General features: G+C 36.2%; 1 long non-coding RNA gene across 1 annotated transcript in view; it reads right to left on the bottom strand.

Annotated features, from left to right (window-relative positions):
* Positions 1 to 9,392, bottom strand: part of LOC137049860 (uncharacterized) — a 52,679-nt gene extending 43,287 nt beyond the window's left edge. The window contains exon 1 of the long non-coding RNA XR_010899740.1: positions 9,105 to 9,392. This is a non-coding gene — a long non-coding RNA (uncharacterized lncRNA). The remainder of the gene's footprint in view (positions 1 to 9,104) is intronic.
* Positions 9,393 to 17,491: the final 8,099 nt, after the last annotated feature.

Below are 17,491 nucleotides of genomic sequence, written 5' to 3'. Positions count from 1 at the left end.
TGAAATAATAATAATTTCAATAAGCTATCAGAAGGTATTTTTTGTAAAGGAACAGCTCCAGTCCACTTTCATTACATTACATAACAGCTTTTTTGGGTTCCTGGATTTTTTTTTTTTAAATATTCATTTAAGGCTCGCATAAAACAAGTTATTTAACCACTTTTGGTGGATCCTATACTGTAAACTGGTTAATGGTAATTTATTTGGCACATGAGTGTGTCTCATTGTTGAGCCCTCTGCGTTCTCTGTTGAGCGTGGGAGACGAGAAGCATTAGATTTTCCATTAGTGACCTTCTCATGCAATTAGACATGATGTAAAGCATTCATTTGATTAATAGATAGCACTTTCAGGCAAGACTTTTGAGTGCATTAATTGCACATCCAACAGCAGATTAGTGTTTCGGTATATATAACCAAAGCTTTTTATATAGAAAATAAAACTTTTGTGCAATCTAAAAAACCAAAACCAAAAACACACACACACAAAAAGCAAAAACATTTGATCCAAGTGTACGATATTTCCTCTTCCTCAGTAACCAGGAGCCTTTCTTTCATATTAACGCATGCCCAGTGATGTCATCAGCTCTGGACTCCATAGCAACAGAGATATTCCGTCGGTCTGATGATGCCTTCAGCAGGCTGTTATTAATAGCTCCTGATGTTTTCACTGTGACATTGGACAATGCGTAAAGGCGCACATGCACGCACGTTCGGCTATTATAGTTCTTCTCAGAACAGATTTTTGATGCCAACTGAGGTTAATGTCACTTGAACAATGAATGACTAATTTTCAGCATTTTCAGAAAATCTGGAAATAGTGCTACCTGGAATAACTACCCTGAAAGAGCGCATTTAAAATAAAATTAACATTCATCAACACAGCGAAATGAGGGTGTTATAATTTTCCAAGAGCTGACAGCAAACAGATAAAGTGGGTCACAAAGTGATTTTGTCGCCCACTCTGCATTCGGTTTGTTTTTCTTTCCCACTCTCATGCTCGCCCTCCCTTCATGCTCTTCATTGCTAATTTCTCGTGATACGCAAACGTTCATCCCACTTTTTGCTGCTTTAGTATAATGCAGAGAGGCACATATAATTTGAATAAAACTCAAGTAAACCACACTGTGCTGAATAATACTAATTGAAAGAGAGGTGTCCACTTATATAACAGCAGAATATCATATCATGGGACAATGGACAACTATTATTGTTATTTTTAAGTAATAAAAAAAAAATATGTACATAGCTTAACATAGCCTAGATTATGATTTGTAATGTTTTTTTGTGTCTTAAAAGTGTCCTCACCAAGGCTGCAAATAGTAAAACAACACTCTCCGAAAAAAAGGTACAGTGCTGTCACCGGGGCAGTACCCTCCTAAAAATGAAAAGGTACATCTTTGTACCTTACGTGGTACATATTAGTACCCTAAAAGGAATATACAGTATATCAGTAGGTTAAGAGTGAGTATTAGTACCTTAAAGGTACATACCAGTATGTTAAGAGTGCATATTACATACCTTAGTACCTACATATTAGTACCTTTTCAGTTTTGTACCATATGGTACCGCCCCAGTGATAGCAATGTAACTTTTTTCTGACAGTTAATAAAACGTAATACTTATTACAGTAATTACAATAACTAGGTACACTTTAAAAAAAACAAAAAACAAAATCAGGCCCCAATTAAACATTTTCAAGTGACCGATCACATCTAAATTTTTCAATTGGCCAACAACAAAAAAGTGTAGATGTGATCAGTCACTATAAAAGTTTCAAATGCGGCCTGATTTAAAAAAATATATATATATTATTATTATTATTTGTATACAGTGTAATAACTAGGTAACCCTAAACCTACATCTTAATCTAACCTTAACCCATGCAGTTACCTTATATGTGAGCCTGGACCACAAACCAGTCATTAGTCACGAAGGTATTTGTGGGAATAGCCAACAATACATTATATGGGTCAAAATTAAAAAAAATATCTTTTATGCCAAAAATCATTAGGATATTAAGTAAAGAACACATTACATGAAGATATTTTGTACATTCCTTACCATAAATATATAAGAACTTAATTTAAAAAACTTTAAAAGGTGATATTCTTAATATTTAGATTTATTTTATTTATTTTTTTGCACTGCCAGGTTCCAGATTTTCAGATGATGTATAAATCTCAATTTAACAAAAAAATGTCCCCTTATGACTGGTTTTGTGATCCAGGGTCACAATATGTTCAGTATATTCTTAGGCAAGTACATTGTAAGTACAATAAATGCTTTAAAATAAAGTGCAACCGGAAAAGTTCAAAACAGCATCATTTACTGTATTTGGATGTTTTTATTACAATGAAAAGCCTCCCTGTCACTTTTGATCAATAAAAAAAGCATCCGCGCTGAGTACAATGATTTATTTCAATCTTACACATCCCAAACTTTTAAAACAGTGAACCCTGAAATGGCATTTACTGTATAGGAGTGAGCAGGTCAACCAACAGTAAGTGGTACACTTACACAATGTCCTTGCGCTGAAGGAACATCATGTGCCTTACTGCCTTTAGACTTTCATTCAAGGCTCAAATATGAAAACAAACAGTGAATATAATCTGTTGATATTTATGCATTGTATCACAGGATGATGACTGTCTGGATATGGCAGCATGTGTTTGTTAGGGCAGATGTTTATGTTGTTTTGCCGACTCGAGATATTCTGTGGGCAGAATGCTAAGAGTTCTTGCATGAATCATCTAAAGCATGGCCTACATTTCTGAGTCTGATCTCATACTGTGACATTTATGATACAATTTATATGCAGAGCAACCGCCTACAAACACTCCTGCGTCAGTAAACAATTAAGGAAACAGAAAATAAAATGCTGTTACACAAACAGCAACAAAAAAATGAATCATTCTATCATTCTGGTTGGTTCTGCTACTCCAAAAATATTTGGTTGTGCTATTTTAACCCGCAACAACACAATGGAGGCTCTTTACTTCTAGAGATCACATGAGGATGATGAATATTGAGCGGATCAACGCTCAGTCTGCACAGTAACATCTGTCCTCCAGTCATTAAAATGTGTTGTTTCCATCCCAACACATGGTGCAGGGCCACTGCTTAAGCACTTAGTTGATAATGGTGAACAGCAACCATCATATATATTTTATTAGTTAATTGGTCATTTAGATGCACTGCTTTCAGAAACTCTAATTTACAGTACAGGCCAAAAGTTTGGACACATTACTATTTGTAATGTTTTTGAAAGAAGTTTCTTCTGCTCATCAAGCTTGCATTTATTTGATAAAAAATACAGATTTTCTCATATTGTGATATATTATTACAATTTAAAATATTTGGTTTTCAGTTTATTATACTTTAAATTATCATTTATTTCTGTGATGCAAAGCTGAATTTTCAGGATCATTACTCCAGTCTTCAGTGTCACATGTGACATCCAGTCTATCACATGATCCTTCAGAAATCATTCTAATATTCAGATTTATTATGAGTGTTGGAAAAAGTTGTGCTGCCTAATATATTTGATGAATAAATGGTTCAAAAGAACTGCATTTATTCAAAATAAAAACATATTTCCAAATAATATAAATCTCCTTTACTATCCATTTTTATCAATTTAACACATCCTTGCTGAATAAAATTATAGATTTATTTAAAAATAAGAGAAAAAAAAATGACTCACCCCAAATTACTGAGCAGTATTGTATATTGTTGTTACAGAAGATTTCTAGTATCACAGGTAATGAAAACATTACGCAGCAGCATCAAATAAATGCAGGCTTGATGAGCAGAAGAAACTTCTTTCAAAAACATTACAAACAGTAATGTGTCCAAACTTTTGGCCTGTACTGTATATGGGTTAGAAAAACACAGGCTGAATTAATTCCACATGCACGATATATGTGGAAAGCCATTTTATGTTCGAATGATGGCAGGTTTATTCTGACCTGGCTTTCAGTGACCAAATAATAACTTAAAATAAATAATATATCATTCAAAAGTTAGATTTTTTTAGTTTGAAAGAGATGATTAGTCTTATTCAGCAATTACACATTAAATTGATCAAAAGTGATAGTAAGGACACATAATGTTACAAAAGATTCTTCAATATTATTATTAATAATAATAAAATAATAAATGTTTCCAGAAAATCAGCAGTAGAATGATTTCTGAAGGATCATTTGACACTGAAGACTGGAGATGATGCTGAAAATTCAGCTTTGCATCAGTTGAATAAATTATATTTAAACCGCCTATATATTAAAATAGAATAAACAGTAATTTAACATTGTTATAATACACAGAATTCCCCTATAGTAATATTGTGGTAAATCAATTTAGCAACAGGATGTAATGTCCTCTTGACACACGGCACCAGTGTTCATGAAATTGTCTGATTACACAATAGGAAAAGACTTGCTGCAAGTCAGGTCAGAGCAATCAGCAATTTCACACCCTCTAAATTTCGCAATAAAAGAACAAACCCCAAGCTGTTCAGTTCCTCATTCTGATTTACTGAGTGGATCGTGCCATCCTGTATCACAGCGCCACCCAAAGGACATGGGAGGAATTATATAAGTTATATGCATAGCGGTATTATACAAGTTATATCTTAAACAATTAATGGTTTTTACACACGTCTGGTTTGCTATCTTTGTCTCTCCATAGGCATATTTTTTTTATACTGTACAAACTGAATATATTCTCTGCCCTTACCCTAACCCCCACTAAACCTACCCTTCACACAACACTTTCTGCATTCTCTCTCTCTCTCTCTCTCTCTCTCTCTCTCTCTCTCTCTCGACGTAATGTTTTTTATACTGTACAAACTGTACATTCTATCCCCCTACACTGCCCCTGCCCCTAAACCTACCCATCACAGGAAACATTCTGCATTTTTAATTTCTCAAAAAAAAAACTCATCCTGTAAGATTTATAAGCATTTTGAAAAGTGGGGACCGTTGACTGGACCTCAAAATGGGTGATCTCTAAAATAAACACAACGGGATATAAACACGCAGACACACACACACACACCACACACCACACACACACACACACACACACACACACACACACACACACACACACACACACACACACACACACACACACACACACACACACACCTAATTTAGGTGCTTTAATAAAGTCATTAACCAAAATGTGTTAATTGATAAATGTACTTTGTTGATTTGATTTTTTTTTTCTTTCTGTAAGAGTCTGTATTAATGAAGAATCATATAGCATGTGTTATGGGATCATAATTAATTCTCAAGGGTTTTGTTGGTTTCCTGTGTGGGGAAGTGAAGCACTTTAATGGGAGTCATGGAGTCAATAATCAACACATTAGGGTAAATGCACACTCACCCAGAACAGAGTGGGACCAATCAGACAATGTGATGCTCTCATCAAATTACCCAGAGATCCATTTATCATTAGAAACAGTACTATAGATTTGTAGTGTTAGGCAGAAAAAGTTACACATTTTAAATAAAATTAAAATAAAAAACTCCTAATGTGATACATTCATGCCATCCTGATACCTTATATTATAAATGCAAAATGTGAAAAATGAACCAGCATTCATTTGATCAAAAAAATAAACAAAAAAACATGATTTTTTGTTAAATATTTCAATTTTTAAAATAACTGTTCTTAATGATTTTTAAAATGTACCTTACTTCAGTCTTCAGTCACAAGATCCTTCAGAAATATTCTGATTTGGTACCAAAGAAATATGTCTTATAATTCTCAAAGTTGAAACCGGTTATTATTTTTCTAGCAAATTTTGATGATTTGAAAGTACAAACGGTCCAATTATTTTTTCCATATAAATCTTTTGTAACATTATTAATGTCTATCACCTTTGATTCATCTAATGATATAGATATTACAATCAAATTCACATTTATTTTCATTTCTTGTGATGCACATCATCGTTATATCGTGATATAATCCACAATTTCCACAATTTCTTTTTACAGTGAACCTGCATTTTTCTGGACATAAAACAATATACAAATAATATAATACCTCCTTTTTAAAAAATAATAATTAAATAATGATAAATAAAAAGTTAATGGAGGATTATGAGGCACTAACCCTTATTACTCACTAATTATTGTATGTACAAAATGGTGGAATATATGACTAACATAATTAGGAGTAAGCAAATTAACACTTTTAAATGAGCAGTTTTCCCTTATTAGGCTACTCAAACACATTGGAAGCTCTTTAACATGTCCTGCAGTGAGATCAAACATGTTTCTATCTTCAGCCAAGCAGCTTCAGCAGTATATGACCCTCATTAACACTAAATGAAGAGTGCTCAACCAACTCTCCAGGGAAAACCCTTACGAAACAAAAATATATTGCAATATACTAGAATTTATATTGCAATACATTAGAAAATATATTTCAATGTATCAGAAACTTCCTCATATATTTGAAAATATATAGCAATATATGGATGGACAACGTATTGCTATATATTGATTCATATATTAAAATACATTGATATACAAACAAAACTAAATTATTTCATGTATTTTTATTGAAACAAAGTATTTTTTTATGAGTTAAGCAAGCTCCTGCATATGTTTACAGAGGTTGATTAACAATAGCCCAAATCAGATGGTGCATGACATTCAATATATTTTCTATATTTAGAAAATATTTCTATTAGGGCCGGGACTTTAACGCGTTAATTAATTACGCAAAAAAAAAAAAAATGTACCACACTTATTTTTGCACCGCGGAACGTTTTTCAATGAATGAGTTTCGACGGACCAATTATACTGAAACACCAACTAGTGCTCCGGAGTCACGACAACAACAAACCGTGTGAACATGAACGAAGCTATGGAACGAAGAAGCTTTTGAGACTGCTTTGCTTGGCCCGTGGATTGGAAAGTTTGTTTTAAAAAACGAAAGAATGGAAGCGTCGTCAAGAGCACGGTTGTGAGCAAGCTATACAACAAGGAATTTGCGTATCACCGCAGCACATCGAGCCTCAGATATCACAAATATGCTTTTGCTAAACTGGCAAACATTGCGCTGGTCTGCTGGACTGAAATAAATAAACAATATTTTGTTGATTAAGCTTATGTATTCAGTCATTATTCAATGGGATACTAAAAATCCATGTGAAAAATATCTTGTCATTGTTCTCTGGTCAAATATTTATATGCAATTAAAATGCGATTCATTTCGATTAATTAATTACAAAGCCTCTAATTAATTAGATTTTTTTTTTAATCGAGTCCCGGCCCTAATTTCTATATTATATTTTAATCGGTTATATTTTAAAATATATGACAGACAGTGTACATTAGATTATTTCATATTTACCATGTATACAATATATATGATAATTATATACTATGTAATATAAATCAATATATTTAAGACATGTTCCCATATAAATCTGATTATATTATCCAGTACATTGAGGTATATTATCTCATATAATTTTACATATATATTTACATATATATATATACAATGACTCTTTCAATATATAATTTCATATATTGTAGGATATATTTCAATATACATAGCAATATATTGAATAGTATAATAATAGGTATATATTCAATATATGAAAACGGCAATAATTGCAGTATTGTCCCATATATTGCAATATATAACTTGCATATATAATATATTATTATATAATATATCATATGATATATTACCATGTAAATTTCACAATATATGGAGACACATGAAATATATTGTCAACTAATATATTGAGAAATATATTTTTGTTGCGTAAGGGAAGACTTTAAAGAGCCCTAACAAACTTGTCAAACGTCTGCTGATTTGGAGAGCAGAAGAATCTGTGTTTGGATCTAGATTAAGAAACACCCCCGTAAGGTTGACAGGAACCAGGGTTCACTGTACTCTTTCTTCCTGGCAAGCAATTTGGCTTCTGTCAGAGTAAGTGATTTAAACTTAGATGGGCTTCTCCACTTACATGGACAACAACACACGGGACGGGTTGTGGATCATTATCAGGAAGATGTGCTTTAATCTTGTGTCCTGCGCATCTTGCACAGTCCTGTGATTAACACTTTTCCTGTTTCAGGAATGGATTTTTGGTAAAGTATCAAAATAAGAAAAGTCATTGTATGTGCTTATCTCAGATTAACATGTAACATCATCAACTAAAGTTCATCTTTTATTGTTTCCCTTTGTGACATCAGAGCCTGAACTTTAATATCACACTCATAGTCGCGGGATATGGCTCTATAACAGCATGGCTATGACTGCCTATCGAATCACAGCCGTGCTGACAGAGAGCCACATCACATGGCTATATGAGTGTGATATTGCTTTTCTCTGTGAGTATACATGAGTGCTGGACGGCCACTGTTGGCCCCGAGCACACATCTCTGAAAACGTCAAAACAAATAGTCAAACAGGCACTGTGTTTATAAGAGGCATGTTTGAGGTCTAAATAACTACATTTTTGCATTAAAAAACCCTCTTAAAACTACATCCAACAATGTCACATTCATTGACACACAACAACAGTAGGCCTAGTATTTGTACTAGTATTTATGGTGTTTTCTTACTTTTTATTACCCCATAATTTTTTTATTTGTGCTCCTTTGTTCTATTCAAGAATAAAACAAACGTTTGAATATGTAATACACTAACTGTTACACACGCCCTGTGCTTCATACTGAGGTCAGTGCGCGAAAACACACCTCTACAGCGCGTCTAATCCAGTAGCCTCGACTCATGGAGGGCTCGCGCTGGTCAACAACAATAAACATGCCGATATTTTGCTATTTCTGGTTGTGGAAGAACGCAGTCGCTGCATAAGCTTCCTTCTTATCCTAATATTAGGAATGAGTGTAGAACTTTATTTTTAATGAAGTTCCAGCTCACGTGGGGAAGACATGTTCATTTCAGTTCATTGCGGAATCGTTTGTAAACAAATCTCCAGTAGATGCTGAATTTGGATCCAGAAATGGTGCAATACACGTGTTTAAAAACGTGTTTTTATATGTAATAGTACTGCATTGTTATAGATCATTAAGCTTATGTGTACATGTCTAACAGAAACATACCTTTAGGCAGGCTGGACTCGGCTCCCAAAGGCGGCAGGCCGATGAATCTCATTATAAGTCGTTCTTGTTCTCGTTCTCGTTCTCTCTCTCTCTCTCTCTCTCTCTCTCTCTCTCTCTCTCTCTCTCTCTCTCTCTCTCTCTCTCTCTCTCTCGTTTACATCTGAAGGGCGGACGTGTGTGCGCGCGGTTCGCGCGGGCTATGTGTAATATAAAAATAATAGTCCAATCAATCGTGGGTCGATGAAAAATAAAACATTGTGTTTGTTGAGCCCTGTGGTCGAGAGAATCATTCTGGTTGCCGCTTCTCCCTCACTCTCTGTCTCCTCTCATGTGAACAGACAGGGGAGCTTAAAGGGTCATGAAACCCCCCTGCTGCAGCGGTGTTTTTTCACACCTTCGATTTGAAAAAGCTTGTTAAAAGGGGAGTGGTCGACTGTGAAAAGGTGGGATGGTATTGTGTGGAAAGAGGGAATGTTTGCATAAATAGGGGAGTGTCTGTCAGTAGGTGCTGAGCGGTTCTGAGACATGTTCTTGGTTCACGTTGGCATTGTTTACCACAGTGAGATTAAATGAGGGATGAGTACAGCGAATGAGAGAGCTATGAGTGGCGTGCAGCAGAGATCGCAAATCATTCAGCTCTTCAAAGTTCAAACCAGCATAATTCAGTGAGAAATGAAAATAAATGTTATTCTGCATGACGAAATATTTTGCAAACGTGATAAAACTATATTTGTCCAAATATGCACGCTGTTTGGCAAGATGAACAACGCGCCGACTTGATAAGAGAACGTGAACCACACAACATGCGATGTGATAAGAGATGTGTAATTCTAGATCGGGGTAAAAGCGAAGAGGTTTGAGGCTTCATAGTCTCGACCGCGCATTGCCGTGACGATCCGCGCTGTCTATCACTCGGCAGCTAAATCTATATTTGTCCAAATATGCAGCACACTCTTTCACTAAGAGCCCGAACACATGCGGTTTAGTGCATGGCTGTGACGACAAATAAAACGGAGAGGACGTGGCTTTTGTTCATTAGCCTACAGATTACAGATTGGTTATTTTGCACTCCTGACATAGATAGTCAACGCTTGCAGGTTCGGCGTGCGATTCCTCAGGTGAATTTTACTTTACCGAGCCTTTGTAGCAAAGGCTTCCACAGACGGCGCCGGTTACAGCTCGCTCGGCGCCCTTTACGTTACTTCGTATCAGCACAACGCCTAGCTTTCCTCCGTGACTTTTCCGCACGCTGCTTCCAAAACTTCCCCACCATATCTCTACAATAATGATGTAAGACGAGCCTGACAGAAGTGACTGTCTCATGCATATTAACTAAATTATCTTGTATGCATACTACAGCGCAGGGATTGGACTGAATGAGCTTTATGTCATGAATATATATCGAGAATTGCTCAGAGCGGTCGACGTCAGCATGTGCCCAGCTGCCCATACTTGGGCCGAAAAGGCCGTGCCGACGTCAGCATTTGTGACGTTGCTCCGACTAAACTTTTCAAACCGGAAGACAGAAATCGCTCTGAAAAATGCAAAAATAACTATTTTCACATATGCATACCATTAATGAGTACCCTTAGTGTTTTCAATGATGTGCAGCCTATACATATCTGTTTACATCTCAAAAAAAGTGTTTTGGGGTTTCATGACCCTTTAAACTCACTAAATATGCAATCTCCAATCCTAGCCGTGGGCATTTACTTAGTCACGCCCATCAAAACCCAGCGTTCAGAGGAGAGCCTCAAAACCAGTGTAGAAAATAGCCCATTACAAATTAGATATGATGTTTTTGAATGTAAAAACCACAGGAACATCATTAGTTGACCTCAGAAAACAGTATATATATATATATATATATATATATATATATATATATATATATATATATATATATATATATATATATATATATATATATATATATATATATATATATATATAAATAAAAGCCAGTTCATGACACCTTTAATGCTGGTTCTAAAAGAAATGTGTCAGAATATACAGGTGCATCGCAAGTATGGGGCTACATAGCCCACAGACCAGTCAGGGGGCCCATTCTGAACCCTGTCCACAAGCGAAAGCGCCAATAGTGGGCATGTGAACATCAGAACTGGACCACAGAGCAATGGAATGGAAGAAGGTGACCTGGTCCGATGAATCACGTTTTCTTTTACATCACGTGGATGGCCCGGGTGAGTGTGTCGCTTACCTGGGGAACACATGGCACCAGTCCAGGATGTATGGGAAGAAGGCAAGCCAGAGGATGCAGCTGACCTGTTTCAAACATCGTTGCAGACCATGTGTACACCCTGCTATGGAATCAGGAATGGTTTGGGGAGCACAATAACGAGTTGGAAGTGTTGACTTGGCCTCCAAATTCCCCAGATCTTAATCCAATCGAGTATCTGTGATATGCTGAACAAACAAGTTCGATCCATGGAGACCCCACCTTGCAACTTACAGAACTTAAAAGAATCTGCTGCTAACATCTTGTTGCCATATACCACAGCACACCTTCAGGGGTCTAGGGGAGTCTGTGTCTTGACAGGTCTGGGATTATTATAGATCAACACAATATTAGGACATAAAGTTGCCTGATCGGTATGCATAATAACAAAATTTGTCCTGTTTTCCAATTAAAATATCTAAACCTTAAAATCAGATACTTTTAGTCACAGCATAAATACCTTAAAGTTTTTTACTTCACATATTTTTGGGGGGCTTTTTTGTTTGTTTTAAAAAGCACAAAACTTTAGTTTCTTATAACAAGATAACAAAACAAAAAAGTACTTGGCAAAAAACAAAAATAAAAGTATTCACAAATTCAATGCAATGTTCCAGACCTCCCGGATGTGCATTAGTGGTACATGAAGACCCTTTTTGCACCTTACATACTTATATTATTGTGAGACAAGCATAGTAACTGGCAATATTGGGTCTAAAATGTAAGTTACTTAACACTAACTTGTTAACTAACAGCCACACTCTCATACTTGCTCATACTTCGTAATGATTTTACTGATTAATGCATGTAACCGTTACAAGAAGAGTCATGTATTAGTGTCCGTGTATCGTCCTAAATGATGTCATTCTTCCAGTGCTCTGATGGACTTGACTTTGGAGTTTGGACCTCACACAAATTCCATCTGGACTGCAAATCAATCACGCATCCCATTAGCCTCCCATAATGCCTCTCATCCACTTCAACTGTTCATTGGAGGGAAAGATTGATTTCATGTTTTTAGAGGTATAGGTTTGTGCAGCCTAGGTTTATTCATTTTAGAAAACTCTACACTTACACAAAAATGAAATGCGGTATGATAAATGATCATGTTTTAACTTAATATAAATTCAGATTTAACAATTTACTATAGCTTTATAGCCTTTACAGCAGTGCTCTCAACCTTTTGAGGCCCGTCAGTTTTACAAAACAACACGCTATTGAATTGACAGTAATTTGCTCCAGGGCAGGGCAGGCCTGGCTCCAGCTTTGAAATTCCTGGTGGGCCCAGACTTTTAACATTATTTTATTCTTAAAAGGAACTCTCTATATTTACAGGGCTTAATGCTAAGGGCTGGGGTCCCATGGGCTTGAGTCTATGTCGGGGCCCTGCCTATGCTTCAACTGACATCAACTAGAACATAATTATAGAGAAACATACAATACATAAAAAATAGGTTCCCAAAACAATTATGCTGCCTTCACGTGCTCTCGGAATTATCGTAAATATGAGTTTCCTATGTATAAATTTTACATGAACGCCCTCACATTTTGAAACTTGAATGCAATGATCTCGTAGTCACGACTTCAGAAGTCGGAATAATCAAATTTCCGATTGCACGTGAAGGCAGCATTAATATGCAACATGCCCATCCTATAGTCAAAGTTTAGTAGCAATATTAAATAAAATAAACAAAATAAAGGATGTGTTGTCTTAGTTGAGAGAAGATAAAAAACCCTGAAATAACACTGAGTGAGCAATAAAGCCAGATATGCTATTGATAACAGTATTTTTTAAATTCATTACATCATTACCATTACATAATTACAGGTTATTTCCAAAATAACCTTCCCAACCTAGTCATCTTATGTCAGATTCTTGCATTTAATCAATAAATTCAACAGAATAAAAGACCTTTATCCTTGTATTTACACAATGCAGCTACTAGCTACGCAATGAATGGATTTACAATACAATTATAATTACACAATCAGTGTTGTGTGTAATGCATTACTAATTAATAACTGTTTTTATTTTTACTTTTACAAATTAGCTACTATTTACTTACTTTTCCTTCAAAATGTTAAGTAAGGGATTACTCTTATTTTTTCTTTAATTTAATTACAATTACTTCTGATCTATTCCATTAAATACTAGGCTATATAACATTATAAAACAATAGTAGAATTTTTGTTTTACTTTGGTCAGTTCAAGAATAATGTATGCAATTATATATTATTTATTTGAAAGAATTAAAAGAGCAGTTTCATTTCCATTCAGCTGGTTGAGGGTTTCGAAAATAATTAGTAGTAATATGTATTGCAGGGGTCCCCAATCTCAGTCCTGAAGGGCCACTGTCCTGCAGTTTAGCTCCAGCCCCAATCATTATACACCTGAACCAGCTAATCAATGTCTTACTAGGTCTTATAAAGCCATTGATTAGCTGGTTCAGGTGTGTTTGATTGAGGTTGAAGCTAAGCTCTGCAGGACAGTGCAGGACCGAGATTGAGGACCCCCTGATGTATTGGAATACATTTAAAAGAGAGAGTAGTTAGTAGTATACACGTGAAAGATGTAATCAGTAGCTATAGGCTAATTTTTTACTTATTGACTTTTTTGAGAGAGAGAAACTTAGCCAACACTGTGCATACATGTTAGGAGATAAAGGTTATAATTATAATATGCTACTTTTTTGAATATGATTCTAAAACCAGGGGACTATATCTCAATTTAATATTCAGGGAGGGAGAGGAGTGTTTGGGCAGCGGCGGATTTACCTTAGGCAAAAGGTAGGAGACTGTCTTGGGCCCCCTAAAAATGCTTTTATTCACGAATTTCACGATGCACATTGAGCACCAACACGCAAACGGTTGATGTAATGTTCGTTACCATGACAACCATATTTCGTCCATGTTGAACATGCTTTTTGTGTATCCTGCTTGTAGCAAAAGAAAATATTATGCAGCGAAACTTCTAAAAGATATAACTAAACACTGAGCAAGAGTGCATATAATATTTTTATTGTTTTATTATTATTGTTTTAAATGGCGCTCACTCCTGTTTTGTTTGTGAAGGACCCAAGTAGCTACTAGTAGAGGACGCATGCGCAGCTACTTTACACACATACAACACATTGAAAGCGGGGCAAATATATACTCAGGTTTTGGTTGAAATTACCATGTAATTTTGTAGATTTATGATTTCCTTTTCATTATTTTTCAATTTTTATTAATATTTGTTGATAAAATAAAAGCACCACCTAGTGTCCAACCTACGCTAATGCTGTTTTAACCCGTTTAAATGGTAGTTTCATAGTTCACTGAGGGGTGAAAATTATGATATAATTCATATAAGTCTAAACCACACCACAACCCTCAAGCTCAGACAGTTCCATGTGTCATACTCATTTTACTATACAGTTGCTATTTTAGGGTGTTAAACAAGAATAAAGGCCATTACAACAAAACAATTGGACAATGCTATCGGAATTATCGTAACTGTTATATAGTTGAAAACTGGACAAGAACGCACTCAAGACAAACTTTAATGCGATGAGCTCGTAATCACAACTTTAGAAGTGGGAAATACAACATGTCTGATAGTGAAGGCAGCAAGATAAAGGAAGCTAAAGGATTGATCCAGATAAATGTGTACATTTGTATAGGGCTGTGTTTCTATATTTTGTCTGGGACCCCAAAAATCACAAAACTATTTAGGAAACTTGTTTGGAAACAGTCAGTATTCAATTCGTTGTCTAGTGTGAATGTGTTTGTGTTTGCTGCTCGGAATTCTCACCTAGCTGGGTTGAGCTCACTATTGTGACATCATAGTAGAGATTTCATTCCGGCAGCATTAAACTGCAGATCTGACTTTTGTTGGTGTGTTGCTTAGGAGCGAACAGATCGAAGACTTTCAAGACTCTTCAGATATTGACGACGAATATTGAATTCACAAAATTCAGTGTCCATAATGGCGGTGTTTAGGAGTATAATCGGACAACTGTTTGAGCGGTTTGCCCACTCCGTGCGCAGGAGGGAGCAGCGGTGTGCAGCGAAAGAATTAGCGGCAATGGAGAAACTTCAGGAGAGGTGTGAGGACTTCAACTTCACTGCCACTGACAGAAAGTGCAGTAAGAGATGCCGCAAGGTGAGACAGTAACTAAAAGTACATTTACTTGAGTAATGTACTTAAGTACACTTTTTGAGAATTTGTACTTTACTGGAGTATTATTTTTTCTGGAAACTTATGACTTTCACTTCGCTACATTTGAAAGACAAATATCGTACTTTTTACTCAACTACATTTCTATCTAGGTCGAAAGTCGTTTCTGTTGCAGCTCTGAAAGTTGTGGATGATTTTTTCTTCTTTAAAAGGTTTTTTGTTGTTGTTTCAGACAGTCTATCAGGAATCACTCTTATAGTCATATCATTTCCCCAACTTTTTTTGAACACTAATCTGTTCATAGCAAAATGGAAGAAAACGGTTCTTAGGCACAAGTGTGTGCACCCAAAGTCATACTTTGAAAGTATGTTTCAGTAAAAAAATAAATAATCCAGATTATTTTAGTTGGCATACACTTGGTGCATGTCTTATAAAATATAAAAAAATATAAACATCTGGGAGAAAGAGAATGGTAAAGTTTGGAGAATATCAGATGTGTATCAGTGTATTGGATCGGTGCATTCGGCCTTTAAGTGACAGCAGCTTTGTAACTTATATACATGTATTTAAATTAGTTTAAATTAGTCCGTATGCTAGTATGTCAGATGGAGCATCACTGACTGGCTTAAACCATGATGACTGTGTGCATTTATACAACAATAATAAAATAATGCATCGACATAAAAAAGGAAATTTACTTTTATACTTATGTACTTTTGAAAACAAATACTTCTGTACTTTTACTTGAGTCTGTTTTTACAACTTTCACTTGTAACGGAGTATTATTTGACCAGAAGTACTTTTACTTTTACTCAATTAATAAAGTTATGTATTTTGTCCACCTCTGCACAAGGTACCTGAGCAGTACCAGCTTGGCGAGAGAAAGGAGGAAAGAGAGTTGAAGATCGATAAGGCAGGCAGTGATAAGGACAAGGCTGCTTTAGACACAGTAACACTCATCTTTGAAAAGACAAAGAAGAGTGGACGTGTACACCTGAAAGAAAGAGAGAAGCTGATGGGAGGAAGTGAGCTTAAAGAAGCTGGAGAGAAAAAAAGGAAGGAGAGAAAACGGAAGGAACGGAAGATCCCAGAGCCAACGCCACTTCTTGTGGTCGTCAAACCTCTGCAAACTCCAGTCAGATTTTCCTTAAAGCCAATAGAGAAAGAACCAATGCTTCCTAGTGTCTCTGGACGCCTCATTCTACCAGCTGCTCAATTCAAGCCCCTGCCGCCAGTGACAAAACCTCAGAAACCATCTCCAGCACCTGAGGAAGTTCTACCCCTGCCATGTTCTTCACTTCAAGAGGACCCTCTCAAACTGATGGCGGTTCCTCCGAGCCCCACTCCTCCACCCAAAGAAGCCGTTGCTCTGCAACAACCTCCCAGCCGGAAGCCTCAGCCGTTTACTTCTTTCCCATTTAAGCCACCTCCAGATCTTATTCTGGTTGATTTAGAGGATGAGGAGAACGAGTACAAACTGTACACAGAGAAGACCATCCAAAACCAAGTGAAACCGAGAAATACGGTTGCTTGTTGGTTGGCGAAAGACAGCGAGGTGCAGGAGGATGCGTGGGCGAACGAAGTGGTGGAGGTCCAGGGATTTGAGGAAGAGGAAGGTGACCACAGTTATATGGGAGAGTCCAAGGCCATACAAGGCCATTCGGATCATGCTTCTCAGATCGATGAGCACATGAGGAAGCTCTTCTGTGTAGCATCTCCCGACAACAAAAATGAGACCCAGAAAAATGTGGATGTCCTCAAAAAGTGCAAAAGAAAAGTGCCACTTATTCAATTCACATGGGCAGTGGAGAAGGCCAAGAAAAGGGAGGAAAAGAAAATGGTCAAGGAGAAGGAGCAAAAAGAAAGAGAGTTACTCCTTCAACGCTACATGAATGATCCCAAACTAAAGCATTTGTGGATCAACAAGTACAACTACAACTTCAATAATGCAGATTACCCTCCCTCTTCCCCTCTGTAATTAAAAGTCTGCAA

Source organism: Pseudorasbora parva, chromosome 20 (genome assembly GCF_024679245.1).
Source record: "Pseudorasbora parva isolate DD20220531a chromosome 20, ASM2467924v1, whole genome shotgun sequence".
Taxonomy (NCBI): Eukaryota; Metazoa; Chordata; class Actinopteri; order Cypriniformes; family Gobionidae; genus Pseudorasbora; species Pseudorasbora parva.
Note: the sequence above shows the minus strand (reverse complement) of the source record. Positions and strands in the feature narration are given on the sequence as shown.